The sequence below is a fragment of the Suncus etruscus genome, chromosome X, assembly GCF_024139225.1.
Source record: "Suncus etruscus isolate mSunEtr1 chromosome X, mSunEtr1.pri.cur, whole genome shotgun sequence".
NCBI classification, from domain to species: Eukaryota; Metazoa; Chordata; class Mammalia; order Eulipotyphla; family Soricidae; genus Suncus; species Suncus etruscus.
The window spans coordinates 90,346,105-90,361,729 of NC_064868.1; the positions used below are offsets into that span (position 1 = coordinate 90,346,105).

General features: G+C 39.7%; 1 long non-coding RNA gene and 1 pseudogene across 1 annotated transcript in view; both read left to right on the forward strand.

Annotated features, from left to right (window-relative positions):
- The window catches only part of LOC125999491 (uncharacterized), a 91,059-nt gene that overhangs the window by 45,010 nt on the left and 30,424 nt on the right, over positions 1 to 15,625 (forward strand). The gene's annotated exons all lie outside the window — the stretch shown is intronic.
- Positions 8,232 to 10,247, forward strand: LOC125999434 (polyadenylate-binding protein 1-like; annotated as a pseudogene).

Genomic DNA, 15,625 nt, shown 5'->3' on the forward strand with positions numbered 1-15,625 from the left:
TCAGAGGGAGAGAGATAGACATAAAATGGTCACACTCATCTGTGGGTTTTAAGAAAAATGAAAGACATTTTTGCAGTAATCCTCAGAAACAAAGAGAGGAGGGCTGGAAGATCCAGCTCACAATATGAAGCTCACCACAAAGAGTGGTGAGTGCAGTTAGAGAAATAACTATACTGACAACTATAACTATCATAACAATGTGAATGAGTGTGGGAAGTGGAAAGTGTGTCTAGAGTACAGGCGGGGGTGGGGTGGGGAGGAGGGAGAATTGGGACACTGGTGGTGGGAATGTTGCACTGGTGAAGGGAGATCCAACTACAATCATATTTGTAATCAAGGTGTTTAAATAAAGATATTAATTTAAAAAATGTTAATGAGTGAGAGAAGTAGAATGCCTGTCTCGAATTCAGGGGGGGGGGAATATGGGAGACATCGGTGATGGGACTGTTGCACTGGTGAAGGGGGGGGGTGTTCCTTATATGACTGAAATCCAACTACAATTATGTCTGTAATCAAGGTGCTTAAATAAAGATATCGTTTAAAAAATAAAAGATAAGTGATAAAAATAAAAATAATTAAAACAAAACCTGCCATCTTCATTCTCTGTGCATGCAGTTGTCCTGTGTCGTTTCCCCATTGCCACACTTAACATGTGATTCTTACTCGGTGATGTGATGTGGTTTGTGTTCTCTAAGAAGTGTGGCTGTGAAGTGTGAAGCAAAGTGTCTTATTTATTTATTTATTTATTTATTATTTGCTGTGTTCTTCTTTGATTGTCACCAGGGATCAGAAAGTAACCCCAGGTGTCGCTTTTAAAAGTCTGCTGTAGTCCAAAGCCAGGCAGGAATTAACCCCCACTGTTCTGTGCGGAGGCACTCCTACCTGAAGTTAGGTGCTTGAGAGCTGATTTTGCTGTGTTCTTTGATTGTCACTGGGGATCAGGAAGTACTGCTATGTGTTTTTAAAAAGAAATATCCAGATACTATAGATTTTATTCTGCTTATTTTATTTGATTTCTTTTAAAAATTATGCCCATTTCTCCCCTGTGATTTTTATCCATTTATTTATATTTTCCTTTACTTCTGTGAGCGTCGTTAAATTCTTCTCTTAATAAAATTGTTTGTTAAATGTAACATCGGGGCATCTCAGAATTGTTTTGTTGATTGTTTACATCTTACCAATGGATTAATATTTCTTAATTCTTGCTCAGTTGAATACATTTGTAGTCTAACTTGGCTATTTTGAATGTTATCCATAGGTTATATTTAAACTCTAGGGTAGCAGTTGAAATCTTAATTCAGGGCTTGATATTTAGCTGAAATATATGTGTGTATGTCACATGTATGTGTGGATCAGGAGTCCTCAGAGATCTGGAGAGTCTACAGAAGAAACTGGAGCCCCATCTTTCTTTTTTTCTTTATTTATGCACCATGATTACATACATGATTGTAGTTGGGTTTCAGTCATAAAAAGAACACCCCCCTTCACCATTACAACCTTCCCAATACCAATGTCCCCATATCCCTCCTTCCCGACCCCCCTCCCTGTCTATATGTGAGACAGGCATTCTACTTCTCTCACTCATTAACATTGTCATGATAGTTAGTGTAGTCATCTCTCTAAATAAACTCACCACTTTATGGGAGTGAGCCAGTCCTTCCAGCCCTCATCTTTGTTGTCTCTGGGCATTATTACAATAATGTCTTTTGTTTTTCTTAAAACCCATAGATGAGTGAAACTACTCTGTATATATCTCTCTCCCTCTGACTTATTTAACTTAGCATAATAGGTTTCATGTCCATTCATGTATAGGAAAATTTCATGACTTTATCTCCTGATGGCTGCATAATATTCCATTGTGTATATGTACCACAGTTTCTTTAGCCATTCATCTGTTTAAGGGCATCTTGGTTGTTTCCAGAGTCTGGCCATTGTAAATAGCACTGCAATAAATATTGGTGCGAGAAAGGCATTTTTGTGTTGTTTTTTTCCTGAGATATATTCCTAGGGGTGTATAGCTGAATCATATGAAAGCTCAATTTCCAGTCTTTTGAGGAATCTCCATATTGTTTTCCAAAAAAGCTGGACTAGACAGGATCCCCATCTTTCTCTTCTTTCAAGAATGCCTTGATTATATACCAGTGGCTATAATTCTCCTGGGCTCTGTCCTATGGTTCTTAATACCAAAAGGATTTGATGGATTGGATGTTTCACTCTTAGTGTCTTAGACATTTGGCAGATTTACTTGTCCTCAGTCTAAAAGCATTAGACATGGGGAACATGCCAACTCCCGTTTACAATATTTCTACTCCTATTCATTTTCCTGTCTCTTCATATCATTGTTTCTTTTTATTTTACCAAAATTTATAGTTCCTGTTTACAAGAATATTAGGGTCAACTGTCTATGTGGTCATAACAGAAACAGAAGAAATAATCCTAATCAGTTACAATTTAATTTTCGCCAGTTTGTCAATCCCATGTGGTTCTGTCCCAGGTAGAAGTCTTGACTGACATGTTTTGAGAGTTCACAAGGCCACTACTCCCACTTCTTCCTTCTTCTTGCACTCACTTGGTTTTGGAAAGTCAACCCTCTCCCAGTTTCTGCTGCTTTCTCAATAATCCCATGTGCTTCCTGGTAAATACCCATTGGCTATCTTTTCTTGTCAGTTCCTTTCCTCCTCAGGTTATTGACTACCTTGGGTATGTAACTATGAAAAAAAACCAAGCCTTCAAGCCTGGACTGATGCTCTATAGCAGCTCTGATGTGGAAGATGTGCCTTCAGGGAGGTAAACCTCTGCATTTAACAGATGCTAATTCAGCCTTGGCACCAATTTCTTTCAAGAGAAGACTTTCCCAGTTTTAGTCCCCTAACTTACAAGATGCTGGTGTAAGGGTGCAGGCAGGAAAACAGACACATAGGCCCACCAACCCACATGCATGGGGTCATATCAGTCAGCCCTAAGTTCCACCCAAGTTGTTGGGCATTTGTTTCCATTTATATGCCTCCCAGTGGCAAAGGGGCAGAAAGTCGTCTTTTGGGGACAATAAGAAATAAGAAGCAACACATGTTAAGGGAACACTTTTTTGAGGTGGGTACAATGGTTATGGGTGTGGTGTTAGAATAATGTGCATGAGAGACCACCAATAATAGTATTTTAAATAACAAAAACTCAATCAAAAAGTGAAATAATTTTTTTTCAGTTCGGAGGCCATATTTGGCTGTGTTCAGGGATTAATCCTGACTGTGCTCAGGGATCACTTCTGGACAGCTCAGAGGACCATATGTGGTGTCAGGAATAAAGTGCCTTAATGGTACTATTGATAAGGCCTCATAAGATACATAAAATTCCTCTTAAGAGAGAAAAAAAGCTTTTTCTGTGACATTGTCCAGAATTAGGTTCTGGAGAGAGATTAAATTTACATGTTTATTTCTTATATTTATATATATGTATTGGTTTTGGGCTCACACCTGGCAGCGCTCAGGGTTTACTCCTGGCTCTATGCTCAGAAATCGCTCCTGGCAGGGTCAAGGGACCATATGGAATGTTGGGATTCGAACCACCGTCCTTCTGCATGCAAGGCAAATGCTTTTCCTCCATGCTATCTCTCTGGCCCCCAGTTTATATATTTTTAATAAGAGTTAGTCAATGATACCTTTTTATAAAAACTGAAAATACCAAAACTTATCCATATTTCAGGACATTGAAACTCACCAAAATATTTCTTTTGAACCCTATATGAACCTTGAGAATTTCAAACAATTGAATTGGTCGTCAGCTTTGGGTGCTTCAGCAGTTAATGACATAGATATAACATCATCATTTAGAGTACAGATGTAAACACACTTTTGCATATATATGCCTTAACAGTCTAGTAAACAATTCTTATTTTCATATAGTATCTCATCAATAGTCTGTAAAATAATTGCTTTTCCTGTGGCTTTATTGACCAGACATAGGGCTAGTGTTGCAACATTTGTTATCTAATAAAACCAACAATATCTGATTAATACCTTTTTCATTTGCTCATGGGCTTTTACTTACAGTCTTGTATGGGTAAGTTATAATTTATAGCTTCTAAGGAGATTAGAATGATAGAAAAGCTGATTGAAATAAAGAGGCATATGAAATTCCTCTGGTTCTTAATTTTTTCCAAGCTATTAAAATGCAACTTGACACAGACCAGATTCCTGTTTATTACAAGCTTCTGAAATCTTATAAATGAGTGCTAACATAGTTGTGGGAGTCCATTGCTCTCTACTCCAGAGTCTTTTGCAAAAGGCATTGCATCATTTTAATAACAAGTGTGTTCCATGAATATACTCATTCATGTTGAGAAAACAGCCATAGCCATTTACAACCCAGAGATTCCAACTGTTTAAGCAAATGAGTTCATGAGCCATTAGCCAGCTTTTTCTCATGCCTTCTCTCTCATTAGTGTTCCTCTATTCCCACCCCAATGCCCACTGAAGCCCTATTCATGATTTCAGGATGTGTTCATATAGTAGCCGTTAGTAGGCTCATACACCAAAAGTCATCTATTAAGACTGGGTCAAGGAAATGGTTTGCCTTGGGTAACTTCTGATTTTGTACTGCTGTAATCCTTGTAAGATGTTCCTGGGAGAACAACCAATTCCAAAGTTGAACCATACATCAACCCTGTAACACGGATGGGCTAATCTAGAGACCACGTTGGGCAGAACTTCTAGGTTGAAAGATCACTGGTTCTCACTATGAGGATCTGAATAATATAGGACAATTAAACTGGGGCCTATTGGAGCAGACTCCCCTAAATGACTCATCTCCTGTAGAGTCTAGTCTTCTCCTGTTACTTTGGAAGCACTGACCCCACATGAGTAGAAAGGGAAATGAATTTGGATCCAGGAGATCTCCATATGTTTGTTCTTAATGTGTTATTTGAGCATTATTGTTGATATAGCTGAGATTCTTTATAGGAGTTCCAGGAAGACCAAGAGGACATCTGGGGAAATACCAGTGGAGAAAAATAGTGTTCTCTGGGAAATTTCTCTGATAAAGAACTCTTTTATTATTATTGTTTTCCCCCAAAGTGACATGTTAATCACATAACCTGTATGAAAGGCATCTGAGCTGTAGAGAGGGACCCATAAGCTGCAGATGAGGGGTCAGCACCAACAGGAGTTCACAGGAGGTTATGGTTTCTCTTTGTCCCAGCACCTACCTTATTATCCAGAAATCAAAATTGGAAGTAGAGTCTCAGGTCTCTGCTGTGCCCCTTGGTGTCTTATAGTCCCTCAGTCAGGATCTTAGCCCTTGATCTCGGGCCTCCCCTAGGGTCAGGAGAGGAGCACAAAACCCCTTCCCCAACTCTCCTATCTCATCTCAGCAAGATTAGAGATGCAAAAAATGGTTAGAGCTTACATGGAAGACCAGACTGCTCCAATTTGAGTCCTTTAAGACTTTAAGGATGTGACTTCATGCCATGGGTGATTTATTTCAAATGGGGAGAGATCCGACCTAATGCCCACTTCAAAAACTAGCAATCAGGGATGCACAGCCCAATACATCTCCACTGTTCATCTCCTTTTCCATTTTTCCTTCTCCTTTCCTCTGTCTCCCAACTTTTTATCCCTCTATCTAGCACCCTGTTGCAAGTCAGCCCCTGAAGAGGTTGACTGATGGAGGGATGGAGGATGAGGCCTTTACCCTCCAGCTCGGACCACACGTCTGTTACCCTGTTCAGTTGGCGGTTCTGAGGTGAATGCGGCGGGAAGAAAGCCAACTGGCAGTCAGGCTTCCGAAGAAAACAGCTCTTTATTCCATGAAGAGGCCGAAGCCACAAGGCCTAAGAATAGGTCCAGGACAAAAAGCCTCTTGCCTTCCACAGACCCTTGTTTTTATGCCCCAGAATCAGGTACCACCCAATGGTGGGAGCAGAATCAGGTACCACCCAATGGTGGGAGCAGAATCAGGTACCACCCTAGGGTGGGAGCAGAATCAGGTACCACCCTAGGGTGGGAGCAGAATGCCAGGTCACACCCTAGGGTAGGGCACAATCACCATCAGGGTAGGTCAGTAACATAATAATCCCATTAAAATGTTTACATACGGGCCCGGAGAGATAGCACAGCCGTGTTTGCCTTGCAAGCAGCCATCCAGGACCAAAGGTGGTTGGTTCAAATCCTGGTGTCCCATATGGTACCCCGTGCCTGCCAGGAGCTATTTCTGAGCATACAGCCAGGAATAATCCCTGAGCACGGCCGGGTGTGACCCAAAAACCAAAAAAAAAATGTTTACATACACAACAGCACCCTATATTCAGAGGACTCTCAAGAGCTTCGAGCCAATGAGATTTGGGTTTCTAAGTCCCTGCCTTTGGGCCCAAGTCCTCCAGTTTAAGACTTTGCCAGGGCACTGTCACTTTTCATTTCAACCCCTGGACTAAGCCCCTGACCCCTGCTGTCAGAGCTCCCCCAAGACAGCAAATCTTTAGTTATGCCCACATGCTTCTTGGCTCTGCCCTTTATCGTTGGTGACTGTGGTACATGTAGCAATGGTCCTTACCTGGATGTGGGGGTCTTTGTGTTCTCACTGCCACTCTGCTAGATGGCTTAATGGAGTGACCATTAGAGGACCTAGCAAACATTTTCTCTAACTTTAGAGGGAACTTGCAGGGCTTTTATATTCATGCATTAAAAATGCTCAATGAAAACTGCTCTGGACATCTAGGTACAACTCTGGAGGGAAAGAAGTGGAGAGAAAGAGTCCTGGAAGAAGCATCTAAGTTTGAGTAGCACCAACTTGCTTTTGAGCTCTTGTTCTGCTATTCATGTTTGCCTGGCCTTGGGCAATTAGGTCCTCTCCATGTACCTCAGTTTTTCCATCTGAAAAATTGATACATGGATAGTCCCATGTGATCTCACATAATTTGTGCATGGTTTTCATCACCAGTACCTGTTGAAATGTATTACAGTTTTGTCAGCCTTCCAAACTATATTCTTAGCCTGTCTCTGTGTGTGAGGGAGATACAGAAAAAAAGAGAGGGATGGGGACTATTTATTTTTTATTTATATTGGTATTTCTGCTGCCTCCTGTAGTGCCTAAGAATGTACCTAAGAATGTACATTTAAAAAGTTGCCAATGAAATGTTAACACTTTGCTGTATTGTTCCTGGTCTGTGTTCCTCATTATGCTGTGAGCTTCTGAGGGCAAATATTGTATTTATCTCAAAATCTGCAGAACATGACAGGAGAAGTGCCTTGAAGAAGGGTGTCAGTGAATGTTGGTTAAATGAGTGGGTGAGAGAGAGAAGGGATGAATAAAGCAACATATGGAGACAAATGAATGTGTTTCTTAGATATATTATTACTCGTAAGACTATTGCCAACTTGAAGTTCATTCACATCCATGCTAGGACTGGGGTAGTTCTATTTGCTAAGTCTTCTTCCTCCTCAGTCTTGATCCAGTATTGAATGTTGCTACCTCTCCTTTCGTAAAAATTCTGTCCTTTTTGCCTTCGTGAGAACAAACTGTACTCCTTAGTTCCTTATTTTATTGTTTAGTCTTTTGCCCTCTTGTCTCCTCACTTTCCCCTCTTTGATTTCCACTATGAACATACATCATGATGTAAATACTATATGATGTTTAGACGTGGCCTTGTCTTTTCTTTTCCCAGTGAAATAGGTTGAATCATGAGTTTTTATTATTTGGGGCAAATTTTAAAATGTGCTTGAAGCCATATTCCACTTTAGCATTACATAAGTTTTGGATACGCAGTCTTAAAAAATCAATTATTCCCCTTCTCCCCGGTGGTTTGTGCGGAGAGTGCGGAGTGTGTGCTCCGGGCCCAGTACACACATTTCTTATTTAAAAAAAAATCTCAAAAGCTTCGAAAAACCCTAAAAAAACTTTTTACAGAAAATCCGCGTCTCCTCCCCGCCGGAGACTTTTTATTCCTTTTTTATTTTCATTTTTTCTGTTTTCTACAAACTGCCCGGTGAAGCCGCCGAGACCAAACGACCCGCTGGCCCGCATGCAGCAGCGCCCAGAAGCTGGAGCCCGCTCCACGCCAGGAAGCCCGAGCCGAGGCCTGCCCCGCGCCCGGCCCAGCCCAGCACCGCCATTCCGCCGCGCTCCGACCCTCCGCTGTCTGCAGCCCACCCAGCGCCGGGTGTGTTGTGTCTCGCGCTCGCCCCACGCCTGCCCTTGCCCAGGCCCGCCCGATACCAAGGAAGGAAGGTCCCGGCCTGCTGATGAACCCCAGTGCGCCCAGCTACCCGATGGCCTCGCTGTACGTGGGCAACCTGCACCCCGACGTGACGGAGGCCATGCTGTACGAGAAGCTCAGCCCGGCTGGGCCCATCCTCTCCATCCGCGTCTGCAGGGACATGATCACCTGCTGCTCGCTTGGCTACACCTATGTCAACTTCCAGCAGCCAGCCAACGCGGAGCGTGCTTTGGACACCATGAATTTTGATGTTATTAAGGGCAAGCCTGTCCGCATCATGTGGTCGCAGCAGGATCCATCCCTTCGCAAAAGTGGAGTGGGCAACATATTCATTAAACATTTGAATAAATCCATTAATAACAAAGCACAGTATGACACATTTTCTGCTTTCAGCAACATCCTTTCATGTAAGGTGGTTTGTGATGAGAATGGCTCCAAGGGTTATGGATTTGTACATTTCGAGACACAGGAAGCAGCAGAATGAGCTATTGAGAAAATGAATGGGATGCTGCTGAATGATCGCAAAGTATTTGTTGGACGATTTAAGTCTCAGAAGGAACGAGAAGCAGAACTTGGAGCAAGGGCAAAAGAATTCACCAATGTTTACATCAAGAATTTTGGAGAAGACGGATTATGAGCGCCTTAAGGAACTCTTTGGCAAGTTTGGACCTGCCTTAAGTGTGAAAGTAATGACGGATGAAAATGGAAAATCCAAAGGTTTTGGATTTGTAAGCTTCGAAAGGCATGAAGATGCCCAGAAGGCTGTGGATGAGATGAATGGAAAGGAGCTCAGTGGCAAACAGATTTATGTTGGTCGGGCTCAGAAAAAAGTGGAGCGCCAGACAGAACTTAAGTGCAAATTTGAACAGATGAAGCAAGATCAGATCACCAGATACCAGGTACCAGATACCTTTATGTGAAAAATCTTGATGATGGCATTGATGATGAACGTCTTCGAAAAGAGTTTTCTCCATTTGGTACAATCACTAGTGCAAAGGTGATGATGGAGGGTAGTCACAGTAAAGGGTTTGGTTTTGTATGTTTCTCATCCCCAGAAGAAGCCACTAAAGCAGTCACAGAAATGAATGGTAGGATTGTGGCCACCAAGCCATTGTATGTAGCTTTAGCTCAGCGCAAAGAAGAGCGCCAGGCCCACCTTACTAACCAGTATATGCAGAGAATGGCAACTGTGCGAGCAGTGCCCAACCCCGTCATGAACCCGTACCAGCCAGCTCCTCCTTCAGGTTACTTCATGGCAGCTATCCCACAGACCTAGAGCCGAGCTGCGTACTATCCTCCTAGCCAAATTGCTCAACTAAGACCAATTCCACGCTGGACTGCTCAGGGTGCCAGACCTCATCCATTCCAGAACATGCCCGGTGCTATCCGCGCAGCCACTCCTAGACCACCATTTAGTACAATGAAACCAGCTTCTTCCCAGTTTCCGCAAGTCATGTCCTCGCAACGTGTTGCTAACACATCAACACAGACCATGGGCCCATGTCCTGCTGCCGCAGCCGCGCTGCCACTCCTGCTGTTAACACTGTCCCTCAGTATAAGCATGCTGCAGGCATGCACAACCCTCAGCAGCATCTCAACGCGCAGCCGCAGGTCACCATGCAGCAGCCTGCTGTCCGTGTACAAGGTCAGGAGCCTTTGACTGCTTTCATGTTGGCATCTGCCCTCCTCAAGAGCAAAAGCAAATGTTGGGTGAAAGGCTCTTTCCTCTCATTCAGGCCATGCACCCTACTCTTGCTGGTAAAATCACTGGCATGTTATTGGAGATTGACAATTCAGAACTTCTTCATATGCTTGAGTCTCCAGAGTCTCTCCGTTCTAAAGTTGATGAAGCTGTAGCTGTACTACTAGCCCACCAAGCGAAAGAGGCTGCCCAGAAAGTAGTGAACAGTGCCACTGGTGTTCCAACTGTCTAAATTGATCAGGGACCACAAACAGAAACTCGTGCTTCACCGAAGAAAAATATCTAAACATCGAAAAACTTAAATATTATGAAAAAAACATTGCAAAATAGAAAATAAACAAAAAAGGAAACTTTGAACCTTATGTATTGAGCAAATGCCAGTCTTGCAAACGCCAGGCCTAGATTACTTCTGATTTAAAAACAACCAAAATCCCACAAATATAGTAAAATATAAAAACAAATTAATGTTTTATAGACCCTGGAGAAAATAATTTTCAGCAAAGTACAAAAATTTAAAGCATTCCTTTCTTTAATTTTGTAATTCTTTACTGTGGAATAGCTCAGAATGTCAATTTTGTTATAAACAAACTTGAATACTGAGCAAGGAAACGTAATTTGGATTATAAAATTCTTGCTTTAATAAAAATTCCTTAAACAGTGAAAAAATCAATTATTTATCTATAGTATATTAAGTTCACCATTCAAAGTCCTATTTTCTCTAACATATAACTGTTTCTTTTCTCCAGTTTGCACCCTGCCCCTTGGCTTTTCTGTTAAATGGATCTATTTTAACAACATCCAAATATCACTACAGCTCTTAAACCTCACATCTGATTCTTCACCCTCCTGCTACGACCTATATTTGAGTTTCATGTCTAAAAATTTTCATCTGTCCTGGATTGATCATATAGAAAGAAAGCCTTGCATGTGGCTGATCAAAATTCAATTCCTGGCATCTCATATGCTACCCTGAGCATAGATCTCTGAGTAATTCCTGAGCACAGGGCCAGGAATAAGCCCTGAGCATAGCCAGTATGGTCCAGAACCAAAGCATTTAAAATAGTTAAAAATTAAAATTATTACATTTCCCTATCTAATAGAGATGGGAACACAAATTTGGTAATGTAATTAGGCCTTTTACCCTGAACATTGGCATAATGATTTGGCTCAGGCCTCAGAAAAATGGGCATCGCCCACACACACCTGAAGTATGGAAACAACCACAATTGTCTTTAACATTCCCAGGATCCAAGCCTCTACCAGAGAAGACCTACCACTGCTTTGGCATTGACTTACTCCAAAGAGTACTCCCAACACCCAGGTGACTCAGCAACAGTCTGCATGCAGAGCAGATCGCTCTGCATTTAATGATATGCTGAAACTAGAGGATGCTCCACATCAGCCTGACATCGATGAAAGAAATGCACAGAATCCAGAGTCTTTAAATATAAAAGTCTGATACCAACTATAGCTAAAGTGAAAAAATTTCACTGGGACCTTGAGAATGACTGGAGTTGGATAGACTGGTATGCCTGGAACCCAGAGTCTGTCTTATGCCAATAAACTTCTGGGGTGAGGCCTTTTTGTAATCAGGTCAAGGATTTTTTTTTCCATTTTCTCCATTTTTCTGGACCTATGCAAACATTGGCGATTGCCACTATCACACCTTTACTATATTTTTTTACTCTTATCCTTTAAGGAAAAAATACAACTTACTGAACTTAAAAACAAATTACTGTAGTAGAATGCCTGTCTCGAATACAGGCAGGGGATGGGAACGGGGGAGGGGGTAATGTTGCACTGGTGAAGAGGGGTGTTCTGGTTATGCCTGTAACCCAAATATGATCATGTTACTTAAATAAAAATATATTTAATAAAAAAATTGTTACATTTCCCCCCCAAAGTGAAACTCTAGTCTTTATATTTCTTTTTATTAGCAGTTAAGGGCTTTCAAACTTTGGAACTCATAAACACATGTATAAACAAACATACATAAATATGTCACTATATTACATATATATTTATATTTTATTCAGTAATTGTTATTGCTAATGAGATAAAAAATAATTAATATCTCTTAATACACAATCCAGATTTCAATTTCCTTAATTTTTTCAAAGATGCCATTTTAGCTGATTTATTTTAACAAAGAATCCCAGCAAGGTTTGCACATTACATTTGATTTTTTCTCAAAAGTATTTCATCACTATTGAGATGATTGAGTTGTTGGATAAACTATGTTATTTGTTGAACATTCTCAATTTATTGGATAATTTCTTTCATGCTGTTCTTTAATTTATTTCTCTATCTCAGGCACTTCCTATAAACTGATAGTTATGTCTAGAACTATGCTTAGATTCATGTTGAAATTGGGTGGTCAGAGTACTTTATAGTCATTAGTTTATACTTTATAATACTTTGCTACATGGGGGAAATGATGTCTGGTTTCTCCACTTTTAGTGCTATTAAGGATGATGACTGGGTTCAGATAGTGTCACTTTGAGCCCTTCATTATAAAAGTCCCCATCACCCTTTCTCTTAATCAATGATATATTGATAATTACAGCTTAGTTCCACTCTCTCATTTATAATTGTAAATATGGTACTTTTCTAATGATGTTATTCTCTTTACATTCATTATAAGGGCTTTTCTCTAAAGGATAATTTTATTGTGTAGTTACGTTGAATCACAGTGTAGACCAAAAATGGCACGATAAATCTTTGGTACCTTCCCTTTAAAAACATCAATTTTCAGAATGAGTTGGTATCCTAGCAACTTCTGATGGTGACCAATCAAATCTTTTAAGTATTGTTATGCACACATAGATTTTTATATATTTAATGTGTTTTGATCCATTGTAGTCATTATTCATTTTGTTGCTAAAATTGTCTCATCTTAGGCCAGTGGGGGTCCTTTGAAGTTGGCTTCTTTTTCTTTTTGTCATGATAGATTTCTTGATTTTTGGCTTGATGAGATGTTTCAAGCTCATATTGTAGAATTCCAAATCTGGACCTGGACTTAAGCATTTTCCAAGGAGCTCTAGATCTTCTTGATGGGAAATGTTATTCAGCTTCCTCACTGCCGCTTGCTTGTCAGTTGTTTCTCTTCAGTGAAAGAGCTAGAAAGCACATGTTTTTAAGAAAGAGAAAATTATGACTTTCCTATTGATATTTCAAAGTTGGATTGAAGAGTAGCAGGCTTTTTTATTTACCATTTTTGATTTTGTAACTTTATCTCATTTCTCTCACTCTGAACACCTTGCTTTCTAATGGCATTAACATAATTACTTGCATGACCCTATATTCTATCTATATCAGCTTCAAAGGAACAATTTCAAAGCTACCACTAAGATTACACAATGCAGATATAAGAGTTCTTTGCTGCTTTCTTTTGCCCTTAAAATGAGTACTACCAGGGAGGCAGTAAAAGTATTGAATTTGAAAATCACTTAAAGTATTTTCTTTCTGAGTTATGATCATGTTAACAAGATGATACCCACTGTGAATCATTTGCTTTATTTTTCTCAGCTTTAGGAATTATTTTTATTTTCCCCTTTTAAAGTTATAAAATTACTTTTCACTTATGTAAAACTGGACATAGTTGCAAAATCAAAATCACATATCAAGAGATATTCTAGAGATATTTCATTTTTCTCCTAGTCTTTGTATCCTACTTCTCTGCAGCAATCATCTTTACTGGGTTTGGGCTTATCTGTTTAGTATGAAAAGTGATCACTAAAATGAGCACTGTTGTCTTATCTACATTATATATGCATTATGTAATATCTTGAGACAAATTGCAAGTATTGAACAATTTCATCTGTAAACTACTGTATAAATTTATAAAGAATTTGGGTTTACTTAAATAGTGCTGGAGTAAAGTTTGATTAGAGAAGGGACCACTATGACGACATTAGTTGGAAATGATAGTCTGGGCAATAACTGGGTGCTGAAAGGAGATAAAGTGATACACATAAAACTCCTTCAGTAACAATTTGGCAAACCACAGCATCTAAAAAGAAAAAAGAAAGAGAGAGAAAGAATAAGAGAGAGAAGAAAATGTCTGTCTCAGAGGCAGACTGGGGAAAGGGCAAAAGGGAAACTGGGGACATTGGTGATGGAAAATATGCACTTGTGTATGATGTTGGACATCGTATGTCTAAAACTCAATCTGAACAACTTTGTAATTTTGAACTAAAAACATCTGTATTATGAACAATTTTGTAAACCATGATGTTTAAATAAAGTAATTTTTAAAAATCTAGAAAAATGCCATCCAAATAGCATCTCAAAATAGACAAAACCAGTAAAATAAACAAATGGCCAGGTAGTGGTTCAATTTTCAATGATCTTATGCTGAAGATAAATGTAATTTTGTTTGTTCCAATAAAGCTGTAAATAAGGGCTTGTCACTGTAATTGCTACAACCTTTGTTTACTTCAATCTACAGGTCCCACCTCACTTATTTTTATTCTTGCAATTTGTTTCTAGAAGAAAATGGATTGATTTACCTGTAGACTTTCCATACTCAAGATTTTGATTATTATAGTATCACAGTTAAGTTTAATGTGTATATGCACTAATTACCTTGGACCTGTGTTTGCTCTAAATTAGTAGTTGGTTTTACAGGATTAAATTTCCAGTTTAATCGTTTTTGCTTCTTGTTTTGATATTGGTCGGACAATTTCATCCATAATTTTGAGCTCGTTCTTATTAAGAGCCACCAGTTGAAAGTCAGAAAGATAGTACAGTGTGAAGGATGTTTGCCTCACACATGGCCACCTGGGGTTCAATCCCTGGCATCCCATATGGTCTCCCCAAACCCCCTCCCCCAGGGATATATCCTGAATGCAGTGCCCTGAGCATTGCTGGAAGAAAAAGTCACCAGTTGTCAGTGTTATTGTGAAATGGGGGGTGGGAGGAGAAAGGAATAATTCATTTCTGGTAGGAATGTAAACTTGTCCTACCATTTTGGAAAACAACATGAATGCTTCTTACAAATAACTCAGAGAATTTGAAATTCTACATAACCGAGCAATTCTACTTCTGAGCATCTAACCCCAACTCCCTAAAAACTTTATTCAGAAAAGACTTTGTGCTCCTATGTTCATTGCAACTTGATTTGCAATAGCTAAAATCTATAAACAATCCATGCTCAAGAGCAGATGACTAGATAATGAAACTATGGCACCTACACACAATGGATCACTACCTGGCTATAAACAAAAATTAAATTAGCCAATTTTCTGCTAAGTGGATGGATCTGAAAAAGATCAAGCTGATTGAAGTTAGTCATAATAGGGGTAACAAATATTTTGGTGGAGGTTGTGGTGCTGGAACTCTTTGTGAATAATGTCCTGCCATTAACAGTAATGTAAATCGCTATACTGATAGTGGTGCTGGGTGTTGAATTGAAATGTTGCATGCCTGCCTGAAACTATTATTAACAGTATTCTAAATTGTGGTACCTAAATAAAAACTGGTAAGGAAAAAAAGGAGTTACAGGATTTCAGATGGTTTTTATCTTTTTGTTCGCAGTCATGATTATCAAGTATAGATTAATTCATTCATTAACTGGTTAAAAAATGATAGTCTCTTATTTCTTGTTTATGTGTTAGTTGTAATATTTTGCATATTTAGTGTATGGTTACCTGCAATGGTAGCTTTTACAAAAAGGCAAGATGAATACCTTATTTAAAATAATGAGCAAGTTCACT